The sequence below is a fragment of the Leptonychotes weddellii genome, chromosome 7, assembly GCF_054177405.1.
Source record: "Leptonychotes weddellii isolate Sample4059 chromosome 7, ASM5417740v2, whole genome shotgun sequence".
In the NCBI taxonomy this organism is placed as follows: Eukaryota; Metazoa; Chordata; class Mammalia; order Carnivora; family Phocidae; genus Leptonychotes; species Leptonychotes weddellii.
The window spans coordinates 88,325,749-88,345,839 of NC_138375.1; the positions used below are offsets into that span (position 1 = coordinate 88,325,749).

General features: G+C 38.8%; 1 long non-coding RNA gene across 2 annotated transcripts in view; it reads left to right on the forward strand.

The window, feature by feature from the left end:
• The window catches only part of LOC145722674 (uncharacterized), a 68,409-nt gene that overhangs the window by 37,546 nt on the left and 10,772 nt on the right, over positions 1–20,091 (forward strand). For both annotated transcript variants that reach the window (XR_014147118.1, XR_014147117.1), the window contains one exon: positions 1–20,091. This exon is cut by the window's right edge and continues 10,772 nt beyond it. This is a non-coding gene — a long non-coding RNA (uncharacterized LOC145722674).

A 20,091-nucleotide genomic window follows, 5' to 3' on the forward strand; every position in this document is an offset into this window, starting at 1 on the left:
GCTGCTAAGGCAGAGTCAAGTTCAAGTTGCCGTATGTTGAGGACAAGTCGACAACGCTCTTCCCAGTCCAGAAGGTGTCCTCCTTGGTCCCTGAGCATTTGAGAAGGCCCACTTGCCCCATTTGCTCTGCAAATCCACTTTGCACCAGCTTCTCTTAGAACCAGGTGTCTTTGAAACAGAAAACCAGGGAGACAGTCATGGGTGCCCGATGTTCTTCACTTTTTTGTCTTTCAGACCAAAATATCAGGTATTTGATGTAATGTATATATGAGCCATTCTACTGCATGCATAATAGAAAATTCTAGTTAATAGTCTACAGACCCATTCATAAGATGTGTTGTTAATTATTTCTGATACAAATACAAGAAACAAAGCAGAAAAATAGTCCTGCAGAATGAGAGAATCAAGAAAATTTGGCAACAAAATCTCAGAGGCACTCATTATATCATTCTCTTTCCCTGCTTTGCTGCTTCCGTGACAATGGAGTGTTTTTCACCCTTCTACTTTGAGCCTCATTTACCAAAAATGCCCTGGAACTATGCTTTCTCACGCTTTTTCCTCAGTGCTCCTTTCTTCCTTTTGTTTTAGAGAGGGGCTCTAGCCACTGTTTAATGAACATTGTATTTTGTAGATGAAAATAAAGATAATGAGACTTGGAAATTCAATGTGGTTAATATGGGGTGCACCACTCAGGGCCCCTTTAAGACCAACACACTTATTCCTACAGCTGCTGGAAGTGTTGGTTGCTGAGGGCTCCCAGTCAAATTCCTTTCCAGGAATTTTCCCCTGCTTTTAAAAGGGAGTTGCCTTGCCCAAAGTTGCCCAAAAGTTACACTCCCTCCTAGGGTCAGCCTGTATCGGACGACTGGTCGGTGAGGTACAAAGGGAGAAGGACCCTGCAGGACCACCCAGCCCTGAGCTCCCTGTGGGTCAGCTGAGGCTTCTGTGGTGATGGAGTAGCCCCTCCCCTTCTCCTCCCCTCCATTCCTGGTTCCTTTTCTCTCCCATCAGTGGGACTCTAAGAGCACCCTCCAGTAAGCTTCCTGCCAGAAATCTTCATCTCAGAGCCTCTTTCTTGGGGAGGGGGGCTGACCTACAACACTCAGACTAAAAATATAAGAAAGGATATGATGCAGTTTGGAGTGAGAGTCTTAATGCCCCATATCTATTTTTTCCAAGAATGTGACACTCATTGAGTTAAAATAGTTGAAGAACTTCGGGATATCAGTTGCAAAACAGGAAAAGATAGTAAAGGGTATGGAAATGATTGTAATAAATGAGAAATGCATTTTACAACCTTCTTTAAAAAAAAACAAAACCAAAACCACCAACAATATCACTTTAAATATCAGACTTGTGAAAAATGTAAAATTTTGCCAAAGAAATATTATTATTAAAAATTCTGGGACAAAGAACAGTGTTAGTACCTTTTTTTTGTATTGTTTTTTGGAAAATGAATTGCCTAGTGTAATAGATGCTTAGTGGTCGAGGCAGTCACCTTACCAATGGTCAATGAGGCTGAGGGTGGGGCACAAAGGAGCTTCCAGAGAGAGCATGGAGGTACCAGTGAGGTGGCTCCATGTGAACAGCTCATTGAGAATGTAATTTCTTTTTTTTTTTTTAAGATTTTATTTTTAAGTAATCTCTATCCCCAACATATGGGGCTCGAACTCACAACCCCAAGATCAAGAGCCTTAAGCTCTACGAGCGACTGAGCCAGCATGGTGCTCCAGGACTGTATTTTTTTTAATTATTTTTTTTATCTTTTAGAAGTTTTTATTCAAGTTCTAGTCGGTTAACATATAGTTTAATATTGGTTTCAGGAGAATTTGGCAAATCATCACTTACATATAATGCCCAGTGCTCATGGCAGCGGGTGCCCTCTTTAATACCCATTACCCATCTAGCCCATCCCCCACCCATCTCCCCTGGAACTGTAATTTTTAAAACTTTTTCTTCAAATGATTTACCTTGTAACAACATTCATTGACTGTTTCATTTAACACATAGTTACCACAATGATAATCACAACTGATGTTTATTCAGGCAGAATATATGTAATCAAAATAGGGACTAGCCCTCTTTTTTTTCCTTAAAAACAAAGCTTTACTGAGATTCTTTAAAAATTAATTTATACAAGTTATATCTTAAGATGTTATCAGTACAAATAAAAATCACACAACACAAACGTATATAGAGTAAAAAGTTAAAATCTCCTTCTCAGGGACAACTACTGTTCTCAGTTTGCTTTCAGACCCTCTTCTGTGGTGATATAATTATTCTTGGACATATGCACACATATATGATAGAATGTCTTTCATTTTGCTTTTTCTTGTATTCTTATGTTAATAAGATCATACTATTAGAATGTTTTGTGACTCGCACTTTTTAGTGAACAAGGTTTCATTAATCCTCTTTTTAAAGCTATTTAATTCAAACCACGCTGCACTATTCTCAAGTATTATATTAGAATTAAATTTGATGCTACATTGAACTTAGGTATGTTAGCTATTCTTGGGGATATACTGCTTATCTAAGTGAAATAAATTACTCTTTCTATTACAAATTTTAATTTTTCTCAAGATGCAGAGACTTTCGTTTTTTTCTTTTTCTTTTCAGACTGATTCAGTTGAGTCTGATTCCAAAATTAATTCTTTTAAAAATATCCAAGAAAATTAAATCCAGTTCTATTTCCATTCTCAAAGTGACCTCAATATTCTTTTCCTTGGTATTATCCTGCCTTCACTATGGATGTGTGTTTTAAAGGAAAAAAAAAAGGATAGGGGAGAAACTAGTTTCAACCACTCAATTTTTGTTTATGTTTGTTCCCAAATCCGAGCGGCCTTTTCCAGCTGCAAAGGTTCTCTCTCCCGCTCTATCACTGGTCTGTAAAGTAAATTGCAAAAAGCTACCAAAGTCTGGCTACATCCTCATAGTGACTGTTTAAACCCATTACTTTCTCTTTTAATCAAATCACTGTTGTGTCAAAATATACGATTCTCGCCATGAATCTCTCTGGCTTGTTACAGGTCACCGGTTGCACCTTGAAAATGTTTGCTCTCCTAAGCGTCTCCTCTCCAGCCTCCAGTTAAATTGCTCCAGACCAAGCCTGATCATTTTTCTATACACATAGAACTCTAATTAATATAAACATAATGGCAAAGAGATCCTGTACTTTACAAAGAGAAGAAGGGAAAATGCCCCGTTGGTAGGTATGTTGAGCATCACTTGGATAATGGCAAAATGGGCATGCATGTAGACAGATATAAGCATTCAAATTATATTAAGAAGAAAAAGCAAACCCTAAAAATTTCTTATTCTTGAATTCCTGAGAGATTTCAGACTTTATTCTTTCCTGTTTTAAGAAATATTTTACATAAATCCGCCAGAGGGCCAGAAAGGGAAATAGTAATTATGCTTAAACAGCCAACACTTCACTAATATAAAATATTTGTACAGACTCTTAAACATGAAGTTAAGTGCCAGAGGCTATTTTCATTGTTTAATGCATTAAGTAAATAAAAATGTATCTAAGATGTGGACACACAATTAGTTTTGAGTTATTTATCCTGGAGTTTGTATGGTTTAGAAAAACTCCATCTTCTTGGCTGCAGCTGTCCTAATGCATTTAACTTCAGCCATCAGCTATGATTAAACACCTGCTGTTGTGGGGAAACAAAGCACACTAATCCAATATGTATTTCTGACATCTTAAATATCACCCAGTCCCCTGACATCAGGCACAGCTTTTCAGCGGGATGGAATTCCAGAGCATATTTTTCTAATTTATGGATGGACAATAAATCAAAATTAAGCCGTGGGCAATGAAATATACATCAGTGTGGAATGAACTGACTGCAAACGAGGACCCTGCACAACCGAGGGAAAGGATATATTAATGGAATCCTAAGCTGCAAACACTGAAGTGAAAATTAAGGAAGTTTATTCTGCATTTTGTCCCTATAAAACCAAAAGGCAAAGACAGAAAATGAAGTTTTCCTTTTTCCATGCACAGTACTGGAGGAGCACATTTAAATTAAAAAAAAAAAAAAAAGTCATTGCTTTTAAATGCTTTCATGTGGGTGAAAAATCTCCATTGCTGTTTTTCTTATTTTCAGTAATTAAGAAGGGTTTGAAGTGCTTAATTTATTTTCGGTTTTGCTTTTCTGGAAGAGTGAACAAAGGCCATTGTTGACAGTCTTCAGTTTCTCCTGGGAAAGGTTGGGAGAAAGAAGGACATTCTTCCCTCCCAGGTGGACGCCATTGGGCTGAGAGCTGTCCAGTGCTGAACGAATCTTCCTTGTACCGACCTCCAACTGTCCCGGCACCTGGAGACAGAGGCAACCTTAGAGTTTCATTCTCATCAGAGATGCTCAGGCACCCCAAGTACAGGGCCACCCCTTGGCCTTGCCCACCTCACTCTGGCCGCTCCCAAATCTGGTCCAAGGTCATGTTGGAGCTGCTCGCTTGGCTTATCCTTCTTACCGTTGCCATAGGCCAGCACCAAACATCTTTAACAGAGCCTGCCAGGGTAACCATCATATTTACCAGGGATAAGGTTTTGTGTTTATGTGCATGTCGGGGTTCTTAACTAACATTATCTCTTGAATCCTCACAGCATCTCTGTTAATGGGGATATGTGGCAAATATTTAGATAGAGACAGGGATACAGAACCATAATGAAATTGAGAGCTTTGTCTTGGGCTGCATGACAAATGGTGGACCTGTGGAAAGGGAACTTGCTGACCGGTTTCCAGTTCTAGATCTCACTTAGACAGCAAATTTCCTCTCTCCAGTGAAAAGGAGTTTTTTCAGATTATTCTTCCAAAGGCACTCACACCTTATAGCACAATTATTTCTGTAGATTCATCTGTGACTGTTTTCCTGACTTGTATTTATTTATGAACCACTGTTTCTATAAACTAATGTTACTGAGAATGTTTTAAATTATTAAAATTAATCTTAAAATAAATCATGTAATTTAGGAATTAATGTTTCATGTATCTCAGAAAGAAACCAGTATGTTCTGTGGCCCCCAAACTTATATTTTGAAAATTCTAAATGGAATAATATTTGGGTGATGTTTTAAAACGTATATCCTTTGGGTTAATTACTGGGACTGAGATACTTGGCTGCTATGAAACTTAAAAATGAAGGGTATGTCTCCTCCACCATTATAGTTTTCCTTTTTGCATCGACTCCTCTTCCTTCTTCAAATCCTCAATACTATTGCTTATAGAAAATATGCCATAAGCCTGCCAGGAGATCTTTTGTACAAAAATATAACAGCATTTTGCAACTTACCTGTTTCTGAGGAAAATCTTTGTTCTTTGAGGAAATAGTTTTAAAAGGCCTCTTTTTCATTTTATGATCACAATATTACATAGTAATGTTGGTGATCGTAATAATAATGGCTGAGATGAGTTGATGGTCCTGTTCTGGAAGCCTTAGGTAAATCAGCTCAAGCAGTCCTCATAAGCAGCCTGTCGGGTCGGTACTGTTGTCACCCTTCTTGACAGCTGAGGACATGAGCCTAAAGCAATCAGTCTCTCACCAGAGATCACACAGTGATGGATGAAGGAGAGAAATAAACTCCAGCAGTTGGTCTGAAGAGCCTGCCCTTTCAGTACATCATTATTCTACAAAATGCTCTTACATAAAGGAAAGCTTGGGCCTTTATATATTTTAACTTTTAAACTTCACAGGTTAGCTTAACCTATCTCCTCTAGATGCAGTGTTACTCTATAAATCACTGATGGGAATGACTGGTTGTTCATAATCACTGTCACATAAATGATTATAAGTAGAATTATAATATTAAAAAATGAATTCCTCAAGATCCAGATAGTTCTCTAGCCTCATTTTTACCTCAAGGAGTCTATGTTTAAAAATTCTATCTACTAGGGAGGGGGGCGCCTGAGTGGCTCAGATGGTTAAGTGTCTGCCTTCGACTCAGGTCATCATGTCAGGGTCCTGGGATGGAGCCCTGTGTCAGCCAACCTGCGCAGCCGGGAGTCTGCTTTTCTCTCCTCACTCTTGCTCTGTCTCTCCAATAAATAAATAAAATCTTTTAAAAAATTCTAGCTACTGGGGTGCCTGGGTGGCTCAGTTAGCTAAGGGTCTGCCTTTGGCTCAGGTCATGATCCCAGGGTCCTGAGATCAAGCCCCGCATCAGGTTCCCTGCTCAGTGGGGAGCTTGCTTCTCCCTCTCTCTCTGCCCTCACCCCCCCCTTGTGAGTGCGTGTTCTCTCTCTCTCAAATAAATAAAATCTTTTAAAAAAAATTCTAGCTACTGTATCAGTAAATATGGACAAAGACATAGGGTTGCTGACAAAGGATTGGGGATTTCAACTGTATGAATGAATGAGTTTAAAACAAGTTATTTTGGCCATACTTAGTTAAATAAAGCATACAGGTTAGTTCATGATAGTCTTTTAAACTCTTATCAGAAACTTGCCATTACAGCAGAAGAGTTCATTAAGATTTAAAAATATGTATATTGATGAACAATAATACACAGTAACAGTATCACATTAATTATTATAGTGGCAACATTTGTAAAAAAAAATAAAACAAAACAAAATCTTTTATTACTAATTTTTACCAAAAGTATATCCCATATTTTCAAAATTCATAAATTCAACCAATTTTTACTGATGGCCTACCAGGATGTACAGGCATTGTGCTAGGCTCTAAGGATTCAGTGCAAAAAAGATAGATATGATCTCTGTTGTGGAGTTTATCTTCTAGATGTGGAGAACCCTGTTCTTGATCATTGTAAAAATATATTATGAGAAAAGTTGAAGAGCATTAAAAATGAAGAATTGCTCCTGACTTAAAGGTGTTTTTTTTTTTTTTAAAGATTTTATTTATTTATTTGTCAGAGAGAGAGAGCGCGCAAGGGAGAGAGAGAGAGCACAAGCAGGGAGAGCGGCAGGCAGAGGGAGAAGCAGGCTCCCTGCTGAGAAAGGAGCCCGACGTGGGACTCAGTCCCAGGACGCTGAGATCATGACCTCAGCAGAAGGCAGACGCCTAACTGAGCCACCCAGGCGTCCCTAAATAAGAGTTTTCTTTTGATACTAAAATCTGCATAACATTTCCTAGAAATACAGTCTTAAGTTCTTTGATATCGCTTTTTCTAGATGACAGCTTCTTCATTTCCTGTCTGAAGATTCCTAGGTCCTACTCATTTTTTATAGTTTCCTGCTAAGGATTCTTCTGGAGGATGGTTGGTCCATCTGTTACTCTAGATCTGTTTTCCCTTACTCTGTCTCTTAGCTGAGACTCTCATCAAACTCAACACTTAGATTATATTTCCTTTTTATTATTGAGGTGAAGCTGACATAATATAAAATTAACCATTTTAAAGTGAGCAATTCAGTGTCATTTAGTACAATTACAGTGTTGTACAATCACTACCTCTCTCGTTCCAAAACATTTTCATTTCCCCAAAAGAAAACCAACATCCATTAAGCAGTTACTCCCCTTTTCTCATATTCCCAGCCCCTGGTAACCACCAATCTGGTTTCTGTCTCTATGGATTGACCTATTCTGGATATTTCATATAATTGTAATCATAAAATATGTGACCTTTAGTGTCTGGCTCCTTTTATTTAGCATAATGTTATTTAGGTTCTTCCATGGTGTAGCACACATCAGTATTTCATTCCTTTTGTGGCTGAATAATATTCTATTGTATGCACATGCCACAATTTGTTTACCCATTCATCCACTGATGGACACTTGTGTTGTTTCTACCTTTTGGCTATTATGAATACTGCTTTTATGAACATTCAGGTATAAGTATTTCTTTATCTGTTTTCAATTCTTTTGGGTTTTGGATAAATTTATTTTGGGTAAACTTAGATTTAAAGAAAAGCTACAAACATAATACAGAGAGTTCCCATCATCCCCTTTCCCCAACAGTAACATCTTACATACTCAAGGTACATTTGCCAAAACTAAGAAACCAACATTAGTACAATATTATTTATAAACTCCAGGCTGTATTTGGATTTCACTAGCTTTTCCACTAATGTCCCTTTTTCATTCCAGGATCCCTTCCAGGATTCCACATTGTGTTAAGTGATCATGTCTCCTTAGTTTCCTCTGGTATATAACAGTCTCTCAGTCTTCTGTTGTTTTTCAACCTTGAGAGTTTTGAAGGGTACTGGTTAGATATTTTGTAGAATGTCCTTCGGTTTGGGTTTGTCTGATGTTTTTATCATGATTAGACTGGAGTTTGGAGACAGGATGTCATAGAGGAGAAATTTCCATCACATCGTATCAGGAAATACATGCTATCACCATGACTAACACTGGAGGTATTAACCTCAATCACTTGGCTGAGGTGGTGTTTGCCAGACCTCTGTAAAGCCACTGTAAAGTCCCTCCCTGACACTTTCCATACTCTATTCTTTGGAAACAAGTCACTAAGTCCAGCCCACACTCCTAGGGAGGAGTATCTATATAAACTATTTGGAATTCTTCTGTAAGGAAATTTGTCTCTCCCATTTACTTATTTATTCAGTCATTTATTTATGCCAATCTGGGTTCATAGATATTTATCTTATAGTTAATATCCTTTTGAGGTCTTGTCACCAATACCTGTAAGAAAAGTGAGAAATGCAGAGTGAGGGCAGTTTAGAGTGCTTTGAAGGCAAGAAGATCTTGGGCTTGATATGGAATATATCATTCACAGAACAAGATGTACAATTCTCACAGCATGGGAGGTTTGAAGATGATATTTACTGAGTAGGGATAGAATACATTTTGGTGTTAGCTTTTTATTGGAGGCTAAATCTAAACTTTTTAGAGGGCTTGTTTGATCAGGGCCTAGGTTTTCCAATTCCTTGTTCCGTGCTCCTATATTATTTATTGCCATCAAATCTTTGCATGTGGTCGTATTTGTAGCTATTAATATACTTGTGAATAAATAAAGTGGTTCCACATAAAATATCCCCACTTGACTTACACTGACATTCTAAAAAAAAGTACTTGTGTTTTCTGGAGTGTCTCTTACCCAGGATTTAGAACCATGGGGTTTAGATATGGAGATACCTTGACCAGGTAGTACCACTTAGTCCTGCTATTGATGAGGACATGGAGCCCTGTGGCCTTAGAGGCTCTCTCTAGATCATGGATAATCATTGGCAAAGCTACAAGTTACAGATGGACAGACAGCCATGAAAAAAAAAAAACATGAAAGCTTGTCTTGGGTTATGCAATAAGCTAATGGTGGAACCGAGGGAAATAACCATATTGGCTAATTCTCTGCCCTGTATCAAAATTATTTTTAGTGTTTGATTAATGTTTATGTTCCTGATTCCTTTTTCTCTGCTATTTTTTTTTTAAGATTTTTTATTTATTTGACAGAGAGAGACACAGCGAGAGAGGGAACACAAGCAGGGGGAGTGGGAGAGGGAGAAGCAGGCTTCCCGCGGAGCAGAGAGCCCGATATGGGACTCGATCCCAGGACCCTGGGACCATGACCTGAGCCGAAGGCAGTTGCTTAACAACTGAGCCACCCAGGTGCCCTCTGCTATTTTCATTGAAGAATTATACTACCATTATTATTTTCAAAACTTAAGATGCCTAGTATAACATGAAGTTATTCACTGCTGACAAATCAGTATATGCATATACCATACGGTCCTGTAATTCCACTACTGGGTATTTACCCAAAGAATACAAAAACACTAATTGAAAAACATATGCACCCCTATGATTATTGCAACATTGTTTACAATAGCCAATATATGGAAGCAACCCAAGTGTCCATTAATTGATGAATGGATAAAGAAGTGGTATACACACACACACACACACACACACCAGTGGACTATTACTCAGCCATAGAAAAGAATGAAATCTTGCCATCTGCAACAACATGGATGGATCTAAGAGTATACTGTTAAGTGAAATAATTCAGTCAGAGAAAGACAAATACCATATGATTTCACTCATATGTGGAATTTAAGGAACAAAGAAAAAAAGAGACAAACCATAAAAACAGACTCTTAACTATAGAGAACAAACTGTTGCTTACTAGAGGGGAGGTGGGTAGAGGGAATGGATGAAATAGGTGAAGGGCATTAAGAGTACATTCATCTTGATGAGCACTGAGTAATGTATAGAATTGTTGAATCGCTATATTGTACATCTAAAACTAATATAACACTGTATGTTAAGTATACTGGAATTTAAAAAAATATTGATGACATAAAGGAAGGAATAGAAATAAGAAAAGAGCAAGACAGCATGAAAATAGAAAAGAAAAATTTGAAAAAATCTGAACTTTTAGTAATGAAAAATGTAACTTTTAAAATTATATACTCAGTGAACAGGCTATATAGCAGATTAGATAAGCTGAAAAGACATTAGTGAACTGAAAATTTATCTGAAATGCAGCATGAAGAGATAAAAAAATGGATAATATTTTTAAAAACTTAAAGACATGGAGTTTAGAAAAGTAAAAAATGTATCTAATAGGATTTTCCTAAGGAGACAATAAAGCAACTGGGGAAGAGACAATATTTGAGGGGCTAATGGACATAATTTTACAGAATTAATAAAAGAAAGAAATCTTGAGATTAAAGAGGTACAATACATCTCAAACAGGAGGTGTAAAAAACATGTTTGCATCTAAACACATTGTAATAAAACTGCAAAATACCGAAGGCAAAAAGAAAAATCTTCAATGCATTCAGAGGACAAAAAGAGAGGTAATCTAAAAAGAAACTACATTTTGACTGTCACTGACTTCTTTGCAACAACAATAAGACCCATGAAACAATGAATAATCTTCAAAGTGCCAAGAGAAACTAATTGCCATCAAGAGCTGTGTATACAGTTAAATTATCATAGAAGAGGGAGGGAAAAATGAAAATGTGTTCAAGTGAACACAGATCCTCAGCGAAAGATGAAATTGAATTCAGGAAGAACTGAGAGGAAGGACAGAATGGGAAGCAGAAAAATATCTGAGTGAGTCTAAAAAAGAATTGACATAAAACAACAACAGTAATTTATTGGGGGTATAAAAATATGATGAATCTAAAATATTGGAAATAAGTATATGGAGGGCAGGAGGGGATTGTTCAGAGTCAAAATGTTCTAAGTTCCTTGACTTGTTTACGAGGCAGAGTAGACATTAATTAACTAGATTCTGTTAACTACGCACGTCAGTTTTTTTAAGAATAACAACTAAAGGGGCCCCTGGGTGGCTCAGTTGTTAAGCATTAAGCGTCTTCCTTAGTCTCAGGTCATGATCCTGGGGTCCTGGGATCGAGCCCCGCATCCCAGAACCAGATAGCAGTAATGGAATAAAGATCTCCCTGGACTGTCAGAAGACCAGAATTTTAGTCGCAGAGTAGGTTTCTGTGTTTTATTTTGTTTCGATGTGCTTGTTTTTGTTTTCTAACTTTTTGGCCTTTCATAAGTCACTTCATCTTCCTGAGACTGTTTTGTCTCTGGGATATACCAACTAGAGTTTTCATGTGCTTTATAATTTGTTTTCTTAACTTAGGTAAAATTCCTATAACACAAAATTTTCAAGTGATCAATTCAGTGGTATTTTGTACTTTAACAATGTTGTGCAACCACCACCTCTGTGTAGACCCAAAACATTTTAATCTCTCCCAAAGAAAACCCACACCCATTAAACAGCTGCTCTCTATTCCCACCCCCACTCAGCAACTTGCAATCACAAATCTGTTTTTTGTTTGTTTGTTTGTTTATATGGTTTGACCTATTCTGGATATTTAATATAAATGGAATCATTGCAATATGTATCCTTTTATGTTTGACTTCTTTCACTTAGCATAATGTTTTCTAGGTCCGTCCACAATGTGGCATGTATCAATACTTCATCCCTTTTGACATCGGAATAATATTCCATTGCCTGCATATATCACATTTTGTTTATCTCTTCATCCGTTGATGGTCATTAGGATTATTCCACTGTGAACAGTGCTGCTATGAGCAAGTATTTGAGTACCTGTTTTCCTAATTTATTATTTTTAAATGTACCATCCCATTTGGTTTTCAAATTGGGTTGAAAAGAGTTAAGTATATTACTGAAAACAAGCTCAAAGTGGCTTGCTCAAGGTTCGTAGGTAGTAACGTGCCCAGGAACTCAAAGCTTCTGAAGTCTAGGGCCCTGTCCAGTTTTACCACCACAGGCTCAGCTGTCTTGAGAGTTAAAAAGGAGAAGGGGTGTAAAAATAATCAGTGGGCTGTGAAGCTCTCTGTGTGTAACTTGGTGCCGGGACTTGATACTCAATATGCCAGTTGATGCTACAGGAACGGTTTCCCACTCAGGAGGTCAGTGCGTGCTGTCTCCCGTATGACCAGAGAGATATTTTAGAATTGCAAAAGGTATAACAGAGTGGTTGGACACCAGCAAAGGAGTTTGACAAGGCTGTCACATCTGTTCAATATTTCTACTGAAATAATCATGGGTGTTGCTGTTGATGGTTACCATAGTGGTATTAAGGTTGGCAGAAGGAGATGATGTCATCTTGAGCGTGCTGATGACATCCTGGCTGCTGAGTCTGTGGTTTCTGTCCTAAGAAAGCCAGTGCCTTCGACGAGGGATGATTTAGACGCTCATAATGGCAGCTGAAAAGCAGAATATTTTAGTGGCAGTGCAAACTGGGAGTGAATAAGAAGAGCAAGTGAAGGGTTATGCTACCCGTAGTTTATGGTAAGTAGTGAGAGCCATGGCCCCCTCTGGCTTGTGAAAGAGAAACCTTGTCAGCATTCATGAGGATGAGGTCTGGAGCATAAAATGTCTGCCGGGGAGGCAGTCGGCTTCACATTATCTCACCCCGGGTCCTTTCTCGGTTCTCATTTAGTCCTGGCGTCTGATTAGTATGAAATAGCTGTGAGCAGAGCCTCAATTTACAGACTTTTACCAAAAGAAGAGATGAAGATCAACACAGAGATGCGGCTACTGTCAAGCTGAGTTAAACCCAGAGTGATGACGACAATATCTTCGTGAAGGAGAAGAATGACAGCAGGCTGAAAGAAAGCATCATCTGTTTCCAGAATCCCGGAACATTTCCTTCTGAAATAACTCATTCTGTGTGTCTTGATTTCCTGACAAGTAAATCTTGAAGAACAGAACGGGCATTTATCAGGGCAAACACTAGTATGGGGGTCTCTGGAAGGATTTGTGACAGGGTTTGTAAAAACTGTTTTTTGAAGAATTCATTGCTATGTGAGGGTTCTTAGAATCTTCTTTGAAAATCAAAACCAAAATATATCTTTAGACCACATATATTTTTATGATTATGAAAATAACACATATGCATTGTGGAAAACTGACTGAAATATGGAAAAGAGGAAAAAGTCATGCACATTTTTATACTCAAATAATCAGTGAACATTTCGCCGTTTCTTCTTCCAATATTTAATCTATCTATATTTATTCTTCATATAATTAGGATCCTACTTTATGTTTAATTGGTTTCCTGATTTTCAAAAATTAACTTATCTGCACATATATTTCTGGCTTCTTCTCTGTGTCCAAGGGTCATACTAGGGGTTGGGTTTCCTATAGAATAGCTAAATATTTTCAGTTAGAGCAGAGGAAAATCAAAGTCTAAAATTATCTATCCTTTCTAGACAGAAAATGACTCAGATTTGAGCAACTCACTCTTTCAGATGTAGTTCAAAGCTGCTGATTCTCTGAATACTCAGCATGGAGGTGAGCCTGTGCCAAATTTTAGATTTCTTTTTAAAAAAGATTTTGTTTATTTATTTGACACAGAGAGAGAGAGAGTGCATAAGCAGGGGGAGCTGCAGAGGGAGAGGGAGAAGCAGGCTTCCTACTGAGCAGGGAGCCCTACGTGGGCTCCATCCCAGGACCCCAGGTTCATGACCTGAGCTGAAGGCAGACACTTAATAACCAACTGAGCCACCCAGGTGCCCCCAAATTTCAGATTTCTTTGGAAACTTTAATCTGAAAGCCTGTTTCTGCTTTGTAAATTTATACGTAAAGTTGCCATGGGAAGACACAACGTGAATATTCTTATAGTATGTGATGGAAACCTAAGGCCCAGGGTGGGTTGGGTTGTGGGGCAAAAAAAACAAACTAGCCTTAGGCTATGGTAGATCTACAAGTTACTCTGGAATGCCCTTTCCCTTTCTTTCTGCTTGTCCAGGCCCTACTCTCACTTCCAAGACCAATTTGAACCCCATCTCCTCCTGTAAAGGCTTTTCCAGGCAATCTCCCTTTTTCTCACCTCATATTTTACTGACAATTTAGACCTCACAATCTGGCCCTTTGATCATGGACCGGCTCAAGGTACTTCACAACCCTTAGCGATTCCCATGTGCAGTTAGTAAGCCCTATGGTAGGCTACAGTTTGCCACACATTCTTCTTCCATCGAGAGTTGGGGTTGATGTCCTCTCCGCTTGAATTAGGTGGGCTCTGCAACTCCAGGACCAAGATGAGGATGGGCCAGTTTCCAAGTCCAGGCTTTAAGAAACTGGCAGCCTCTACCTCCTATCTCCTGGAACCTTGTTCTAAGGAAAGCCAGATACTGTGTAAGAAGTTTGACTTTCCCAAGACTACCTTGTGTGGAAACAGAGTGATGCTTTTCAGCCCCCAGCTTCCACCCATTTCAGTGCAAGTGCCAATCATTCCAATGAAGGCACCATATTGGACATTCTAGCCCCAGCATATGCCACATGGAGAAGAAGGGAAGTCCCAGACATATGGATGTAGTTGAGCTGTCTCACCCATATTCAGACTTTTTTTCTCTTTTTTCCATGATTTTTTTACATTTATTTTTTCAATTTTAATTCTAATATAGTTAATATATGGTAGTATATTGTTTCAGGTGTATAATATAATGATTCAACAATTCTACACATTATTCAGTGCTCATGATTAAGTGTACTCTTAATGCCCTTCACCTATTTCACCCATTCCCTCTACCCACCTCCCCTCTAGTAAGCAACAGTTTGTTCTCTATAGTTAAGAGTCTGTTTTTTGGGTTTGTCTCTTTTTTTCTTTGTTCCTTAAATTCCACATATGAGTGAAATCATACGGTATTTGTCTTTCTGTGACTGAATTATTTCACTTAACAGTATACTCTTAGATCCATCCATGTTGTTGCAGATGGCAAGATTTCATTCTTTTCTATGGCCGAGTAATATTCCACTGTGTGTGTGTGTGTGTGTGTGTGTGTGTGTATACCACTTCTTTATCCATTCATCAATCAATGGACACTTGGGTTGCTTCCATATATTGGCTATTGTAAATAATGTTGCAATAATCATAGGGGTGCATATATGTTTTTCAAATCGTGTTTTTGTATTCTTCAGACAAATACCCAGTAGTGAAATTACAGGACCGTATGGTAGTTCTATTTTTAATTTTTTGAGAAACCTCCATACTATTTTCCATAGTGGCTACAGGAGTTTGCATTCCCACCAACAGTGCACAAGGGTTCCTTGTTCCCCACATTCCTGCCAATACTTGTTGTTTCTTGTGTTTTTGATTTTAGCCCTTCTGACAGGTGTGAGGTGATATCTCATCATGGTTTTGATTTGCACTTCCCTGATGATGAGTGATGTTGAGCATCTTTTCATGTGTCTGTTGGTCATCTGGATGTCTTCTCTGGAGAAATGTCTGTTCGTGTCTTCTGCCCCTTTTTTGTTTAAGATTTTTTATTTTTAAGTAATCTCTACACCCAACGTAGGGCTTGAACTTACAACCCTGAGATCAAGAGTCACATGCTGTACTGACTGAGCCAGCCAGGCATCTCTCTTCTTCCCATTTTTAAATTGGATCATTTGTTTGTATGTGTGTGTTGAGTTGTATAAGTTCTTTACATATTTTGAATGCTAATTCTTTATCAGATATGTCATTTGCAAATATCTTCTCCCATTTGGCAGGTTGCCTTTTAGTTTTGTTGACTGTTTCCTTTGCTGTGCAAAAGCTTTTTTTTTTTTCAGAATTTTTTTTAAAAATTTTATTTAAATGCAATTAGGCAACATATAGTACACCATTAGTTTTTGGTGTGTGTTCATTAGTTGTATAGAAGCTTTCATGTTGATGTAGTCCCAACAGTTTATTTTTGCTTTTGTTTCCCTTGCCTCAGGAGACATATCTAGAAAAATGTCGCTATGGCCTTGGCCAATGGCAGAGAAATCACTGCCTGTGTTCTCTTCTAGGATTTTTATGGTTTCAGGTCTCACATTTAGGCCCGTAATCCATTTTGAGTTTATTTTTGTGTATGGTATAAAAAAGTGGTCCAGTTTCATTCTTTTGCATGTAGCTGTCCCGTTTTCCCAACACCATTTGTTGAAGACACTGTCTTTTTCCCATTGCATAATCTCACCCCCTTGTTGAAGATCAATTGGCCCTATAATTGTGGGTTTATTTCTGGGCTCTTGATTCTGTATATTGATCTGTATGTCTATTTTTGTGCAAGTACCATACTATTTTGATTACTACAGCTTTGTAGTATATCTTGAAATCTGGGTTTGTGACACCTCCAGTTTTGTTCCTTTTCAAGATTGTTTTGGCTGTTTGAGGTCTTTTGTGGTTCCATACCCCATCTTCAGACATTTAAGCCACCCAGCTGAGGTGAGTCCTGACCCATAAAATCATGAGATAGAATAATATTGTCTTTGTATATCACAGGATTTTGTGGTAGTTTATTATGCAGTAATAGATAACCACAACAGGTTTCTTAGAGTCAGGGGCTGGACCTTTGATCAGTGCTTCTCAAGCTTTGCTGTGCATTTCATATCACCTAAGAATCTTGTTAAAATGCACATTTTGCCTCATTAGGTCTGAGATAGTGCCTGAGATTCTGCGTTTCTAACAAGCTCCTAAGTGAGGACAATCCTGCTACTCTACCACTCATACTTTGAGTAGAAAAGTGTACGGAGGAGCAAAGTGTACCAGTCAGGGCATAGTTGAGGTGCATTTGTACTATTTTTCAAAGGGATTTCATTTCTGGATTGAGTAGTTGAATAGCTTAGTAAGTTGAAAAGCATCTGCCATAAGACACTTGGCTTATTGCACTTTCTCAGTGTGGTCTCTGCATTCATATCACCCGCAGAGTCAGAATGGGAAGAGCAAGAATCACCATATTGAACAAAATCTTCAGATGATTTGTAAGCACTTTCAAATTTGAGAACTGGTAAACTACAGAAAGGACTGAATTAAGAGAAGAACTGGGTTTTAGTTCTGACATTGGGCCCTAATTGATGGCAAGCAGAGCACCTCATATTTCTGGGTTTCAATTTCTGCATCTATAACATGGGGGACAGATTGCTGAACTACAATGTTTTCTGTGTCTGATGTAGTGTGTATCCTACAATTCTTATGCCAGGCTAACTCAACCTCTCCCTCTCTTGTCCTCTCTGTATGTAGAAGCTTGGAAAGCACACACTTTGCCCCAAAGAGTATGGCTGTCTACAGTATTATCATCTTTTTTTTTTTTTAAGTAGGCTCCACTCCCAGCGCAGAGCCCAACCTGGGGCCTGAACTCACAACTGAGTTCAAGACCCTAGCTGAGATCAAGAGCCAGACGCCTAACCGACTGAGCCACCCAGGCGCCCCTACAGAATTGTCATCTCTGCCATTGTCTCTCTCTGTTGTCACAGAGCAATAGGTGTGATTAGGAAACAGAATGTGAGAAGTGTCATTTCACTTTAAAATATTTCTAAAGCAAATATTATTGTCAAGGCCAATGCCTACTCAGAATAACGCATATCTGCATTGGATATTGTAATTAAACTTAAATCATTTTTTAAATTATATGTTTTAAATGGCAATTGCGCAGCCTTTAAGGTTTCCTCTTGCCTTGAGCACCATTGGGTAAACGTGTTCATGATTGAATTAGCAGACCTTTGATTTTAAAAGGACTTTTCAGTGATCTTTTATGGTAGATTAAAAAGCAATTTACTAATTTACAGTTCATAGGAATTCCGTGCCCTCTTTGAGTTTTGTAAATCAATTCTGTGCTAATAAATGTGACTATAGCTCCAAATGTTTCATTTTGAGACAGCTGGTATCAGACACAACCCTAAACTCACAATTACATGATCAGTAAAAGTGTATTTTGTGAGCTTCTTCCTTGTGCCCAGCATAAGCCCCCCTTAGGAATTCCTTAATTTGTAGCTATCTACTTAGAGTCTTCAGTTGGGTGAGGGACTTTTACCCACCAGGGCTGGGAAGTAGCACCTTAATTGTTGGTCATCTTTTCTTCAATCTCTTCTCTTTATTTATAGGGAGTAATCACAGTTGCAAGACAATTGGAAGATGGGGTTATTTAACCAGGGCTCTTCCTCCTGGACATGGCTCTCCAGCAACCAAGACGCTGCTGTGTGTTCCAAAGAATACGTCATCATCATCATAGTTAAAACAGGTAGCATGCTACGTGCCAGTTGTTAGCTTATTTAATCATCGCAGCAACTCTATGAAATTCACACCATTTCTTAAAATATTTTATTTATTTATTTATTTGTCAGAGAGGGAGAGAGAGAGAGAGAGAGCACAAGCAGGGGAAGTGTCAGGGAGAGGAAGAAGCAGACTTCCTGACGAGCAGGGAGCCCGATGCGGGGCTCGATCCCAGGACCCTGGGATCATGACCTGAGCCAAAGGCAACCACTTAACGACTGAGCCACCCAGGCGCCCCTGATATTCACACCATTAATAACACTCGGATTTTACAGTTCAAGAAATGGAGGCATAGATTAAATAACTTTCCTAAGGTCCCAGAAGTAGTAAATGGAAGAGCTGAGATGAATGCAAGGAGTCTGGTTCCAGACCTCGTGCTTATATACCACACTTTATCTCTTGTGGCCAGTGGACTCTTTCTACATGAACCCTCTCAGTTTTAGCTTGTGATGACTTTTCCAAAAGGAATTATCTGTTATTTGTACTGGAAACAGGTATAAGAAATCAGCAGAAAAAGCTTTTACAATTCAACACACACAGAGGAAATATCCAATAACTTGTGTTTTCCCCCCCTTTTTCCTTTCAAATTCAACTGCCAAGTTTATCTCAGCGTTTGACAAGTCAACTCAAATCTGTCTCAAGTGGAACTGAAAGGTTCAAGCCACTGATGGAGAGAGAGCTGAGCATTTTCCTTGGTAGGTTCCTGGGAATGAGAGTGGCTTGTTTTGAGCTGGTGAAAGGCACTTTGCTCTCTGACAGCCTTTCTTTCTTTCAAAGATTATTTATTTATTTATTTATTTATTTATTTATTTATTTATTTAGAGGGTGTGTGCCTGTGAGGAGCTGGGAGGGGCAGAGGGAGGGACAGAGAGATCCCAAGTAAACTCTGTGCTGAGTGCAGAGCCCGGCACGGGGCTCAATCCCGGGACCCTGAGATCATGACTTGAGCTAAAATCAAGAGTCAAGGGCTCAACTGACCAAGCCACCCAGATGCTCCTCTAACCATCTTTCTGCTAGAGGAAGATGACTAATGAAAAGGTGGTGCTGGTGAATTGCCTCTTTATGGAGGCAGAGCTGGGGCTTGGGCCAAAGACAAGGTTTTTTCCCTGGCTTTCTTGGGGTTTTGCCAATGTTGAGGGAGTTTGAATCATGATAGAGAAGTAAGAGAAGGGGCTGGCCTGTAATAGTTCAAAGAAAAGGCATGGGGAGGGTAGTGGAATGAAGGCACACAGCCCAAACACGGACACCAGTACTTCATGTGACGAGTGAACCCAGACGCTCTCCAAAATGTTCATTCAGAACCTTTTGCGAAAACGATGATTCTTTTACATTGGAAAGAATATAGAGCCAGATATGCTTACTTAAATATTAATGCTCCCCTGTTCTAGGCCTTCTTGTTCTGGGCATGTTTATTGAAAGAGGAAATGTTTGTTCCAAAATCAGTTGCTTCATAATTGCTGAGGCAGAACTAGCAGAAGGACCTAGAAATTGAGGTTCAGATTTCATAGTCTGTTGTCATCCCTGAGATTTCTAGTGCACTTTCTTCTCTGTGTTTACATTTCTCTCTTATCCTTCTCCTACCACGGTATGGCAGATCGGGAGGCAAGTCACCCCTGCCTCTTGGATGATAGTTGAGCAGCCCCCTGGGTTGGGGGAGGCTGGTAAG